Source organism: Puma concolor, chromosome C2, assembly GCF_028749965.1.
Source record: "Puma concolor isolate L17-30 chromosome C2, mPumCon1.1.hap2, whole genome shotgun sequence".
NCBI lineage: Eukaryota > Metazoa > Chordata > Mammalia > Carnivora > Felidae > Puma > Puma concolor.
In genome coordinates this window covers 68,611,013-68,626,498 of record NC_141675.1, presented here as the reverse complement: position 1 = coordinate 68,626,498, position 15,486 = coordinate 68,611,013, and the positions used below count along the sequence as shown (strand labels likewise).

Genomic DNA, 15,486 nt, shown 5'->3' with positions numbered 1-15,486 from the left:
TAATCTTTACATATGTCAGAACAGAAAGTTCATATATGTTAGTTTAATTATTTATCATCAGGGAAGGATGGAATTATCACTAAATTAGGCAGAAAATTAGAAATTACACCCCTAACTAAATCATCACAATCATCATTATCATCATCATCATCATCATCATCATCATAATCATTATCATGGTAGATTAAATATGTAAATGTCAAAGGAAAAATTATAAAAGTATTATCTCAGGACATGGAAGAATTTCTTAAAACTCTGAAAACACTAAACATAAAGAAAGAAATTACTAAACTACATTACACTGAAATGAATAACTTCTCAGTAAAAGATACAATAAAAAGAGTGGAAATAAAAGTCAAAACCTGGGAGAAGATATTTCCAACACATGTAACTTATAACAAGTTCATGGCCAGAATAAACAAATATCTCCTATGAGTCAATAAAAAAGATGAACTATCCAATAAATTTTTTTAACTTGGCAATGACTTTAAGAGGCACTTAGAATACATACATACATACAAACAAACATCTAGAAAACCCAAATTGCCAATATGTGAAACCATTCGATTTCATTAGCAATCAGAGAAAGGCACACAATTTAAACTACAATTAGGCAGTATTTGCACATATCAGATTAGCAAAAATGAAAAAACTATCAAGTTTGATATAGGATTAAAGAGAATTGTCACACATGGCTCCAAGAATCAAGACTACATGAGTCCACTTAGCTTAACTATCAGCGCTGAAAACTATGTGTCAGCATAACCACTTATACCAGAAAAAATTAGCTTATGATAATAAAGCTTTAAACTAATAAATAACTTCACTGTTTGTATCAAGAAATTTCTACAAACTAATATATCCAGATGAATAACTTACTCTTCTTTGCAAACACCTCACTTCCCTGGGCAATAATTTGCTCACTTGGAAAAATAGCTCATTTATCAGTCTTCCCTTTATCACGTACACCGACTCCTATTGTCATTAATTTTTCCCATTAACAGTTATTTCTCTGAACTAAAACACTCACCTTAAAACTTAAGTCCAGACACTCAAATCTTCTATAAATATTTCCTGCAGGATACTCCCTCCTAAAATACTACTACGATTCAGTCAGTATTGTCCTCTCTTTGTGAGGTCAGTATAATAACTTTTGCTTAATCAGTAGACTCTTCTGGTGGTCTTTGGGGGACTTAGCAGTCAATTATCCTAGCGACTTAGCATTACCTTCCAGGTTTAAACATATTCATACCCGATGACCCAGTAAGTCCATTTCTCAGTATATATCTTAGAGAAATTCATATACAAGGAGACTTGTACAAAAATATTCTTAATTGTTGCTGGAAACAAGCCAAATACACATCAACAGTGGAGCAGTAGATAAACTTTGGTATTTATGCAATAAAAAGTTTTACAGTAATAAAAATAAACAAACTACATTTATACCTACCAATGTGGATGAGGAAGAGGCAAATCAGCTTTCCTTCATTACCAATCAAAATTTGTATTACTATTCTAAAACTTAAAACCCAGCTAACATAGATCTTTACTACTTATTCCTCAAAGTCAAATATATCTTCATTCTTCTGAACAAATACTGCAACTCTCTTTTCAAATAGTTGACTGAAATAAAATATACCACTTAGATTCAATAAAGCCTGTTTTATTTCAACAAAAACAATAAATTATTTCCCCAAGTCATCTAACATAAAAATTAGTTTTTCTACTCTGAAATAATCCTACTTTCTAAGACTCTCATTAGTCTCTTGTTCATACATTTCCCCGTGTTCCCAGTCAGTTATTGTTTTCATTCTGACGTATCCATATGTCTTCATACCCTCCTCCAACTGGGTTTTCACTAGTCTGAATTAGCCAAGATTATTAATTAAAGAAGATACGATGAACCCTAATCACCTGATCTTCCTTACTCTCATTCTTCCAAACCAGGGTTTTAAAAACTTCAACTTCTTTTCCATAGTGATTAGTGTATGTGAACTAGGCCTAACCCAATCAGCACTGTTATTTCTGTGGTCACAAGAAATAATTCAAAATAAGCATGAGACCAGTTCAGAGTAATAAGAAGAGGCTCCATTTGGCTGTGGCTTTCTAGAAATCAGCATCTTCATTCTTCTGAGAAATTCACCAGAAAAGAGATCCTCTTTTGCTTTGACAGAATTACGTATAGCTATGGTTCCAGGAACTGCTGGTAGCATTTTTCTTCTACTTGTGGAAAGCTCAACAGAGAAAAGGGTACAACCAAGAGGATAATAGATAAGTGGATCAAGGGTTATGTTTGAGCTACTCCTGAAGCATGCCTTTTCTAGAACTTTCAGTTACATCAGAAAAATAGAATGATTTTATTCTTATTGAACAAGTTTGCATGCAGGTCCTTATTAATGGCAAACAAAACCATCCTGATATGTACTTTTTTTAACTTTTGAAGGAAATATCTCTAAAATGGGATTATATTCTTCCTAGTTTTCTTAAAAGTCAGTAACTATAAGGATCATAATTCTTTTTCTTGACCACTAGGGATCATAATTCTGATTTTTCATTATTGTTTTATTTTAGAGAGCAGAAATATTACTATTTGAGCCTCTGCAAATGGTCAAGAACACTGTAATTATAAATATAACTAATTCCTAAACCTTAGTTTAAAAAATTAAATAGACATATTAGTAAATAAATCATAATTAATTTTAAATAAATGGTTTTTCTATTGCAAACAAAAATTTTGTTTGCCTTTCAAATAAAAATTTGTTTGAATTATTCAAATTTAAGTCTCACTCATTTCCTAAAATCAATTTGGTATCATAAAAATGTAATGGAATACTTCATTCTATCCTAAAACACCAATTACTATGAACTCTGAAAGACATTGCATAATTCAAATGGTGACTACTAAGTGCCAAAAAAAAAAAACCCTGCAATTTTAAAATATTTTCTGTGTCTCATCATTAGCAGAATATACAGGTCCAAAGATTATTTAAACAAACAAACAAACAAACAAACAAACAAACAAACAAACAGGGGTGCCTGGGTGGCTCAGTCAGTTAAGCATCCAACTCTTGGTTTTGGCTCAGATCATGATCTTATAATTCGTGAGTTTGAGCCCCTCATCAGGCTCTGCACTGACATTGTGAAGCCTGCTTGAGATTCTCTCTCCCTGTCTCTCTGCCCTTTCAGTTCTCTCTCTTTCAAAACAAAAAATAAACTCAAAAACCAACCAACAAAAAAACAAACAGGATGACATTCAGCTTTCCTGGAAGAGAAGACAAGTGGGGAACACTGAGAGTGACTGGCACTGAAAATCTGTATCATATCACATAATGAGTGCATATGTGTGTGATCTGTTTGTGTGTAAGGGGATCTTTGATTACAGTCACCCATGGGGACAGTGGGCACTGTCCCGAGGACATGTAAGCATTATGACCAAAGTCCATTGTAATAGACTCCAAAAGACTGCCCAGATACTTCTGGTTTGTTGTGCTACATTTGATTTTTTTAACAAGTGGTTATTCCCTGGAGTATTTAAATCTTTTCATTGTACAGAGGCTTTATTTACAGCAGTGTTTGGAAGGACATTTGACCTGCCTATCCAGAGTTAATCTGTTATCCTTTGACTACTCTGCCCCTTGTCTCTGTACTTCTACATCATTTCAAGGATGATATTATCTGAAAATGTTATGAAACAACAAAGAATCTCTTGTTTCATTCGTGAGGGGCAAATGAATAAATTAACATTAAAATTCACTTTCAACTTATTGACAGATACCAGAAATAAGAAGGATATATTTAGCTCATACAAAATTTTTTAAAAATGTTACTTTATGGGATGAGGCTACTATTTCCTGAATTAGATATGAAAACTTTCTCTTTTTTTTCTTTAACATTTATTTATTGTTGAGAGGCAAAGACAGACAGAGCATGAGCAGGGAAGGGTCAGAGACAGGGAGACACAGAATCCAAAGCAGGCTTCAGGCTCTGAGCTGTCAGCACAGAGCACGATGCAGGGCTCAAACCTGCAAACTGTGAGATCATGACCTGAGCCGAAGTCAGATGCTCAACTAACTGAGCCACCCAGGTGTCCCCAAATATGAAAACTTTATGAAATAGGCTGACTGTGTCTTTAAAGTTTGTCATATTATTTATAGGTGATCATAGACCTTCCTATCCTGATTTGTATCACTAGCATACTTATACTCTATAATAAATACACGTTAAAATCAGTCTTTACGTACATATGACAGAAAAAAGTATGGTTAGAGAGTAACAGGATCTCTACTTATCTTAATATGCAGTAATAAGTATATGCAGTAATATGCCTATCTTTCAATATGATGTAACAAAATATCTACTTTGATGATTAACCTCTCTTTAAAAGGGAGTCAAATTTTGACAGGTTTGTATTGTGTAGTAACTTGCTTTTGAGTAATAAAAACAAAAACAAAAAAGAGAAACTGATAGTTTAAGGCATGCCTTTAGAAACTATAATATTTGTGCTATATAATGAAAAACAATAAACCAAACCTCTCTAGGCAAGAGAAAATATAGTCAGCACCATTTCCAATTTCAGTAAATGAAGATATTGAGTTTAATTATACATTTATGAAGAAAATATATACCTATCATATTTCCTTTTCAAAGCATAGGAGGTTGGTTTTAATATCCCATCATCTCCCTTGAGTAGCTCCAACCAACATTCTTTATTACAACATACAATCTCTGTATTGAAAATACATATTTGGGATATTTTCTGACTTAGCTCATGTCATGAAACATAGTGTAGATCCCTATGGAGACCTCTTGCATCTACTAACAATAATTTGATATAGCAGGAAAAAAATTTCAAAGTATTTTTAAAAATAAAAACAGGAGCTTTAAATCCATAGCTTCAGAATAACCTCAAATGTACAAACAAGATTAAAGAATATCATTACATTTATTTTGTTAAGTACAATACAATATTCTCATATTTTATCCAAAAAGTATATTAATATTAAAGATACTTGGAAGACACTCAGATTTGTTCATTTAGATTAGAAATCATAGCCAGGTTTTTAAACATGTAAAGATCTCTACCAGAAATTCTATTAGCTCATGAATACAGCATGACTTTGGAATTCAGGAAACTGAATAAAAGATATTTGGTCTCTTCCTTTTTCTCTTACTTTACACAATGCTACTAAGCTATAATTTTTAAGCTATAGCTTAGGATGACAGCTAAAGAGAAATAAAATCATTCTGTATTTTAGTCTGCCTTTCTATTCTATAGTTACAAAATGAATAGATTGTTTTAGTGGCTTGTTTTCAGCTACCATGCTTTAAGAATATTAGTATCATAACACCTGGTGCAACCATAATTCAATAATGACATTTAAAATAATTGCAGATTCATATTTCACAAATCATGTGTTTAAAATAAATGACCAGAATATAACTCCATTAATCAAAGTGATCCTGGTTAATCATTTCTAAATGTAACTAATATTAACTGAAATGGTTAAAAATTAAAATTATTTAAATGTTTTTCATCATTGAAGACACCACTATCAGCCTTTACTCATATCACTACAAAATTGAGTTAAAATTTATAGTATAAGTAAGGGCAAATATAACTACATTATTAGAATACAAACTATATAAGAATTACTAGCCTTGACTTCCGGGCTTTATACAAGTACTGCCTTATTCATCAATTTTAATCTCTCTGTGACACTTTCTCCACATAAATAATGGGAATAAATACTATATTATCCCTACTATTTTCTTTTTGGAATATTGCAATATCCAAATAATTTTATAAAAGATCTCTATTTTGACATTATATAAGAAAAGGAAGATATGTATATACATTTAAGAACAATATTTTTAAAACCCCTATATTAAAAACATATTAATATTGCATATCCTGTAATAATTAAAGATAAAGAAATATTTTTTTCTTAAATTAGGTGGGAAAAACAATGAAATGACTAATAAATTGGTATTTCTTGAGGAAACTCACAAGCAAAATTAGGTCATTTGCTAGTTTCTATGGAACCACAAGTATAAAGTACTTTTTGTTTTCCTGGATTTACTTTTTATACTCAGAGCTTTAAAAATATAATATAGAGGGACAAGATAGAGTTCTTGTAGGTCCTGAAACACAGGCTGCAGGAGGTCAGTGTCCAGGGCGGCCTCTGCAGCTATCTACGAATTTTCTTCAGGGCAAATGATATGAGGCTTGGTACATTAGTGGGGGAAGACAAATATGGAAACCAATGCTATAAAGACAACAAGCAGTTTTTTTGGCCGTCAAAAATGGGTTATATATCCTACTGAAACTGAGTGGCAAAAACACATTTTTTGTTTGGGATATGGATGGAAGCATGGTGCCCCCAAATGGCATCATTGGCTTCACACTATGACCAATGACCCTCCAACAACAAAACTGCCTACTGCTTGTAAATTCATTTGGATAAACCATAAGTACAGTGTGAGTGGCACTCCAGAACAATGTGTACCTTATTCTATTACCAGAAAGAAGATTCAAGAGTGGGTTCTACCTTCAATACCTTACAAGTGAAGACAATGGAAAATAATTTAAACATGTAAAGTATGGGTTCTTCCCGCAATTGCACTTTTACTACTTACTATTAACTTGATTAAAAATATTTGCTTAAAAAAATAAATATTATAACATATATAATAAAAATATAAAAAATATATAATAAAATATTCTATATGGATGGAGAGAGAGAGAGCACATTTGGGGTTCCAGAGGAAAAATACTATTAATCTAATAATGTGATAGCAGCTTTTTTCTGCTTCCCCAAATGGTATATACTGACACTTGATTTTAAATGTCCTTTCCTTCTCAGCATAGCTAAAGTGTTTTGCTTTGTTTATTTTTGATTTGTTGTTGTTTTTTTAATGTATTTTTTAGCGAGTGGGGAGGGGGCAGACTGAGAATCCCAAGCAGGCTCCACACTCAGCCTGGAGCCCAATGTGGGGCTTGAACATACCAACCATCAGATCATGACCTGAGCCAATACCAAGAGTTGGACACTTAACTGACTGAACCACCCAGGTGCCCCTGTTTTGTTTTGTTTAAAAATATAGTAATCGGGAGAGGGAAGATGGCGGCGTAGGAGGACGCTGGGCTCACCGCGCGTCCTGCTGATCACTTAGATTCCACCTACACCTGCCTAAATAACCCAGAAAACCGCCAGAGGATTAGCAGAACGGAGTCGCCGGAGCCAAGCGCAGACGAGAGGCCCACGGAAGAGGGTAGGAAGGGCGGCGAGGTGGTGCGCGCTCCACGGACTGGCGGGAGGGAGCCGGGGCGGAGGGGCGGCTCACCGGCCAAGCAGAGCCCCCGAGTCTGGCTTGCAAAAAGCGGAGGGGCCTGACAGACTATGTTCCGACAGCAAGCGCGACTTAGCGGCTGGGAGGTCATAAGTTAACAGCTCTGCTCAGAAAGCGGGAAGGCTGGAGGACAAAGGGAAGGAGAGCTGCTGAGCCCCCGGACGACAGAGCTCAGTTTGGTGGGGAACAAAGGCGCTCGCCAGCGCCATCTCCCCCGCCCATCCCCCAGCCAAAATCCCAAAGAGAACCAGTTCCTGCCAGGGAACTTGCTCGCTCCGCGCAAACACCCAACCCTGCGCTTCTGCGGAGCCAAACCTCCGGCAGCGGATCTGACTCACTCCTGCTGCCACAGGGCCCCTCCTGAAGTGGATCACCTAAGGAGAAGCAAGCTAAGCCTGCCCCTCCTGCCCCTGTGCAACTTGCCTACCCACCCCAGCTAAGACGCCAGATCCCCAGCATCACAAGCCTGGCAGTGTGCAAGTAGCCCAGACAGGCCACCCCACCCCACAGTGAATCCCGCACCTAGGAGAGGGGAAGAGAAGGCACACACCAGTCTGACTGTGGACACAGCGGTGGGCTGGGGGCAGACATCAGGTCTGACTGCGGCTCCGCCCACCAACTCCAGTTATACACCACAGCACAGGGGAAGTGCCCTGCAGGTCCTCACCACGCCAGGGACTATCCAAAATGACCAAGCGGAAGAATTCCCCTCAGAAGAATCTCCAGGAAATAACAACAGCTAATGAGCTGATCAAAAAGGATTTAAATAATATAACAGAAAGTGAATTTAGAATAATAGTCATAAAATTAATCGCTGGGCTTGAAAACAGTATAGCTGACAGCAGAGAATCTCTTGCTACAGAGATCAAGGGACTAAGGAACAGTCACGAGGAGCTGAAAAACGCTTTAAACGAAATGCATAACAAAATGGAAACCACCACGGCTCGGATTGAAGAGGCAGAGGAGAGAATAGGTGAACTAGAAGATAAAGTTATGGAAAAAGAGGAAGCTGAGAAAAAGAGAGATAAAAAAATCCAGGAGTATGAGGGGAAAATTAGAGAACTAAGTGATACACTAAAAAGAAATAATATACGCATCATTGGTATCCCAGAGGAGGAAGAGAGAGGGAAAGGTGCTGAAGGGGTACTTGAAGAAATAATAGCTGAGAACTTCCCTGAACTGGGGAAGGAAAAAGGCATTGAAATGCAAGAGGCACAGAGAACTCCGTTCAGACGTAACTTGAATCGATCTTCTGCACGACATATCATAGTGAAACTGGCAAAATACAAGGATAAAGAGAAACTTCTGAAAGCAGCAAGGGGTAAACGTGCCCTCACATATAAAGGGAGACCTATAAGACTCGTGACTGATCTCTCTTTTGAAACTTGGCAGGCCAGAAAGAATTGGCACGAGATTTTCAGTGTGCTAGACAGAAAAAATATGCAGCCGAGAATCCTTTATCCAGCAAGTCTGTCATTTAGAATCGAAGGAGAGATAAAGGTCTTCCCAAACAAACAAAAACTGAAGGAATTTGTCACCACTAAACCAGCCCTACAAGAGATCCTAAGGGGGACCCTGTGAGACAAAGTACCAGAGACATCACTACAAGCATAAAACCTACAGACATCACAATGACTCTAAACCCATATCCTTCTATAATAACACTGAATGTAAATGGATTAAATGCGCCAACCAAAAGACATAGGGTATCAGAATGGATAAAAAAACAAGACCCATCTATTTGCTGTCTACAAGAGACTCATTTTAGACCTGAGGACACCTTTAGATTGAGAGTGAGGGGATGGAGAACTATTTATCATGCTACTGGAAGCCAAAAGAAAGCTGGAGTAGCCATACTTCTATCAGACAAACTAGACTTTAAATTAAAGGCTGTAACAAGAGATGAAGAAGGACATTATATAATAGTGACAGGGTCTATCCATCAGGAAGAGCTAACAATTATAAATGTCTATGCGCCGAATACCGGAGCGCCCAAATATATAAAACAATTACTCATAAACATAAGCAACCTTATTGAGAAGAATGTGGTAATTGCAGGGGACTTTAACACCCCACTTACAGAAATGGATAGATCATCTAGACACACGGTCAATAAAGAAACAAGGGCCCTGAATGAGACATTGGATCAGATGGACTTGACAGATATATTTAGAACTCTGCATCCCAAAGCAACAGAATATACTTTCTTCTCGAGTGCACATGGAACATTCTCCAAGATAGATCATATACTGGGTCACAAAACAGCCCTTCATAAGTTTACAAGAATTGAAATCATACCATGCATACTTTCAGACCACAATGCTATGAAGCTTGAAATCAACCACAGAAAAAAGTCTGGAAAACCTCCAAAAGCATGGAGGTTAAAGAACACCCTACTAACGAATGAGTGGGTCAACCAGGCAATTAGAGAAGAAATTAAAAAATATATGGAAACAAACGAAAATGAAAATACAACAATCCAAACGCTTTGGGACGCAGCGAAGGCAGTCCTGAGAGGAAAATACATTGCAATCCAGGCCTATCTCAAGAAACAAGAAAAATCCCAAATACAAAATCTAACAGCACACCTAAAGGAAATAGAAGCAGAACAGCAAAGGCAGCCTAAACCCAGCAGAAGAAGAGAAATAATAAAGATCAGAGCAGAAATAAACAATATAGAATCTAAAAAAACTGTAGAGCAGATCAACGAAACCAAGAGTTGGTTTTTTGAAAAAATAAACAAAATTGACAAACCTCTAGCCAGGCTTCTCAAAAAGAAACGGGAGATGACCCAAATAGATAAAATCATGAATGAAAATGGAATTATTACAACCAATCCCTCAGAGATACAAACAATTATCAGGGAATACTATGAAAAATTATATGCCAACAAATTGGACAACCTGGAAGAAATGGACAAATTCCTGAACACCCACACTCTTCCAAAACTCAATCAGGAGGAAATAGAAAGCTTGAACAGACCCATCACCAGTGAAGAAATTGAATTGGTTATCAAAAATCTCCCAACAAATAAGAGTCCAGGACCAGATGGCTTCCCAGGGGAGTTCTACCAGACGTTTAAAGCAGAGATAATACCTATCCTTCTCAAGCTATTCCAAGAAATAGAAAGGGAAGGAAAACTTCCAGACTCATTCTATGAAGCCAGTATTACTTTGATTCCTAAACCAGACAGAGACCCAGTAAAAAAAGAGAACTACAGGCCAATATCCCTGATGAATATGGATGCAAAAATTCTCAATAAGATACTAGCAAATCGAATTCAACGGCATATAAAAAGAATTATTCACGGGGCGCCTGGGTGGCGCAGTCGGTTAAGCGTCCGACTTCAGCCAGGTCACGATCTCGCGGTCCGTGAGTTCGAGCCCCGCGTCGGGCTCTGGGCTGATGGCTCAGAGCCTGGAGCCTGTTTCCGATTCTGTGTCTCCCTCTCTCTCTGCCCCTCCCCCGTTCATGCTCTGCCTCTCTCTGTCCCAAAAATAAATAAACGTTGAAAAAAAAAAATTAAAAAAAAAAAAAAAAAAAAAAAAGAATTATTCACCATGATCAAGTGGGATTCATTCCTGGGATGCAGGGCTGGTTCAACATTCGCAAATCAATCAACGTGATACATCACATTAACAAAAAAAAAAAAGAGAAAAACCATATGATCCTGTCAATCGATGCAGAAAAGGCCTTTGACAAAATCCAGCACCCTTTCTTAATAAAAACCCTTGAGAAAGTCGGGATAGAAGGAACATACTTAAAGATCATAAAAGCCATTTATGAAAAGCCCACAGCTAACATCATCCTCAATGGGGAAAAACTGAGAGCTTTAACACGACAGGGATGCCCACTCTCACTGCTGTTGTTTAACACAGTGCTGGAAGTTCTAGCATTAGCAATCAGACAACAAAAGGAAATCAAAGGCATCCAAATTGGCAAAGATGAAGTCAAGCTTTCGCTTTTTGCAGATGACATGATATTATACATGGAAAATCCGATAGACTCCACCAAAAGTCTGCTAGAACTAATACATGAATTCAGCAAAGTGGCAGGATACAAAATCAATGTACAGAAATCAGTTGCATTCTTATACACTAACAATGAAGCAACAGAAAGACAAATAAAGAAACTGATCCCATTCACAATTGCACCAAGAAGCATAAAATACCTAGGAATGAATCTAACCAAAGATGTAAAGGATCTGTATGCTGAAAACTATAGAAAGCTTATGAAGGTAATTGAAGAAGATTTAAAGAAATGGAAAGACATTCCCTGCTCATGGATTGGAAGAATAAATATTGTCAAAATGTCAATACTACCCAAAGCTATCTACACATTCAATGCAATCCCAATCAAAATTGCACCAGCATTCTTCTCGAAACTAGAACAAGCAATCCTAAAATTCATACTTGTCATTACTTGGTATTTTTTATTTTGTTTTGTTTTTAATAGTAGCCATCTTAATGGTGTGAGGTTATGGAGAATATGCTCTTGAACTGTTCCTCCTTCTTAGAATATATCTTGTCCTGTGGATTCCATAAACCATTCTACCTTGGGTGTTTTGTCCTTTCCTTGTATTTCTTGCTGCTCTGCATGAATATTGTAGGGTAACATCATCTGCACCATTGGCAATGATGAAAATATTCTATAATCTGTGTGATCCCATGCAGTAACTATTGGCCATATGTGGTCACTAACCACGTGAATTGTGGTTAATGATATCAAGGAAACTAAATTCTAGTTTTATTTAATTTATTTTTAATTTAAATCCACATGTGACAAGTGGTTATTGCATCAGCTAATGCACATTGGATTCCATTTCTTTCTGAGCCCCAACCTCATGTATCCAACTGCTTCCGTGACATATTTGTCTAGATGCCCTAAATATCCAAAATTCCACATGTCCAATGGCAAACTCTATCACTTTCTTCAAACCAACTTTTAATTTGGTCAATTCAATAATATCAACTTTGCCTAAGATGGAGCTATTCAAAGTTTCCTTTACTCTTCACTTTGCTTCATTTCCCATATACAGTAAATCATATATCCTGTTATTCAAACCTAAACATGTCTCTTAAATCTGTCTTCTGTTATTCAAAATACAAACGATCATTTCTCACATACTACCATACTACCATACTACATACTACCATACATACTTTCTTATCATAACTTGGTCATATTACTATCACCTTTTTTAGTGTGTTATATTAAGTGATTTGCTTACTTGTTTACTCCCTGTACCTGCTCCCATGTATTAATTTTTTCAAGTATTTTGCTTCATCCTTGGCTTATAATAGGCTACAAGAATACTTAGATAACTAATAACAATTTATGAGCTAAATGTTGAAGATTTAGAAACATGACTACAAAATTCCTAGGTACAGAAGGAGAAATAAGCCTATTTCAAAACATAAATCCATGGAGATTTTTATTCACTTATTAAAGGATTAAGCAGCTAAAATTTATATTGGTATTTCATTCATGTGTAGTCTTAGAGAAATTAGTTTGGCTTCCGTGATAATTAAAAAAAACAAACTCTATTTTTAAAGATAATTATAGAAGATAAGAAAACATCTTCAACATCAGTGCAGTATGTGTTGTCCTTTGACTTTATCCTGCATCACCTGTCATTGAGGCAATGATGAATTATACCTTTTAGCATCAATATTGAGCCTCATTCATTACTTTCTTAGGTTCCATGCTTTATATCAAAAAGACAAATGCCAAGATAAAGTCAAACTTTGTAAAAAAAATACAAACAGTTTTTTAAAGAACTACAGGACAACATTGGGAAACTACCTACTAGGACTCATAGCTCCTACCCCACATATTAGTGCCATCTATTTATTTTCATTTTTTTAAATCCAAAAAACACCAATGATAGATTATTAACTTTTTAATACTTAGAAATTGTAATTTAATTTTATAGAAATCATATTTGTGATCTATAACAAAGGTCTAGACTGCAGTTACTCACTCAGAAAAGATAACAGATTGCATTACATGCACATTTGTCTTAGATGTATATTATTACATTTATTTATTAGAAAAATAAATATGTGATTTTGTTATAGTGCTGTGTATCCAATTCAAATTTTTATGGGGAGAAATAGGAATATAGTATCTTCAATATTTTAATTATGATGGATTTCTTAAAAATGTTTTAAAATTGATATAATATCAGTAACTGTGTTTTATCATTTTACAAAGTGTTTTTCCTATTTCACATCATTTTTTCATAATTCAGATTGACAGAATTTATACCAAGCTGGGTATTTTTATTCAATGTCCGTTGCTATTTCTGTAATATCACACTAATACCACTATTATTCTTATTGAAACAAAATATTCTAAAGACCTCAATCTTACACAAATTAAATTTTATATTCTATTTGTACACTAACTTACTAGTGTATTCTCAGAACTTAATTAATTAAATTGTATGCTTTCATATCTAACTTATTTTTTTTTCCTTAAAGGAAAAACTAAATTCAGAAAAAGCAGGTAAGAGTCTACTTTGAAGGTATCAGCACTAGTACTTTTTAATGCATTAATAATTATACTCAATTATATCCATATTGCATTTTCAGAGAAAATGTATGCATCATCTTTTAATCTCACAGAATCCTAGTGAGGAAAGCTGTTATGAGTGTACTCATTTTTGATGTAGAAAATAAAATGCAGGGGCGCCTGGGTGGCGCAGTCGGTTAAGCGCCCGACTTCAGCCAGGTCACGATCTCGCGGTCCGTGAGTTCGAGCCCCGCGTCGGGCTCTGGGCTGATGGCTCAGAGCCTGGAGCCTGTTTCCGATTCTGTGTCTCCCTCTCTCTCTGCCCCTCCCCCGTTCATGCTCTGTCTCTCTCTGTCCCAAAAAAATAAATAAACGTTAAAAAAAAATTTTTTTTTAAATAAAAAAAAATGCAGTTTTACTAAATAAAATAATAAGTTGGTAACCATGGTAGTAAAACCTCTGTTCCATATCTCCTACTCATGTGCTCTGATCAACCCTACTATATTTATATTTTTATTTTGTTATTGATCAACAAAAATTTGACCTTAAAATAAAGTATCTATAAACTACTTCATTTTATGGTTCCCAGGTTTTCCTGTTGGTAAACTAAGATTGAACTTCTGAAGCACAATTTCTTCCCTTGGCCTAGATCTGCAACATGAGTGGCTACCATAGGTAAACATGATGACTGGGGAGACAGTATCAACATTAGATAAAAATTTCTTTATAAAAAATGTCACAGGACACTTGCTTGTATACTTAGGCATGTTTTCTTTCTTCATAGATAAAGAATTCTTTCTAAAATCCATTTAATGGGTTAAATATCTGCCTACATATGAAACATATTTGAAAATAAATATAGAACCTGTGGTAATGTCTGTGCACAAATTTGTGTATTCTCTCAAAGGGTGTCTGATTTCCTGTGTTTCACACTACATACTATATATATATATAGTCAGTATATAGATAGATAGATAGATAGTATGTCAGTATGTAGTGACTATATATATATATATATATATATATATTCAGGCTATGTTCTATGTTCTCCTACTCCCTTCTTGACCCATCCCTGCTTCCCAATATGCTGCTAGGAACTGCACTGTGGCCAAGACATCATGCAGTAAGAATCAGTGTGAGTTTACACCTCTTGTTATATACCTGATATCAATGTGGACTCAGAATTATCCATTCCACAAAAATCCAATAAATTCTCAAAAGAAAGGAGAAAATATTAGTATTCCATTGCCCTAAAATCCTCTAATGCTTCTCTTAAAAATAAGTAAATAAATGTAGGCTCTAAATATCCAGAATTCTTGAATAAATACACACACGTACATACTCTCATCTAAACACATACAAATATACACTAATTTAAATAGATAGCTATAGATATCATTTTTTATCTATCAGTCTATCATCCCTATAAGTATTAAGCATATAGTTAAGATCTTAAATACCAAGGACCTATTATTTAGGGGCTATTTCCATATTGCTACATCCAAATAAAAATGGGTATCAAAGGATGGATACATTCAAAACTAAATTAAGACTCAGGAATAAATTGCAAAGCAAAGAATTATAAATGTAGTTAAGATTCAGATATTTTGAGCTTGGGAG

At 35.5% G+C, this 15,486-nt stretch overlaps 1 protein-coding gene and 1 pseudogene across 8 annotated transcripts in view; one reads left to right on the top strand and one right to left on the bottom strand.

Moving 5' to 3' along the window:
- Window positions 1-15,486, bottom strand: part of NAALADL2 (N-acetylated alpha-linked acidic dipeptidase like 2) — a 1,363,282-nt gene that overhangs the window by 159,861 nt on the left and 1,187,935 nt on the right. The gene's annotated exons all lie outside the window — the stretch shown is intronic.
- Window positions 3,330-6,617, top strand: LOC112849368 (NADH dehydrogenase [ubiquinone] 1 alpha subcomplex subunit 12 pseudogene; annotated as a pseudogene).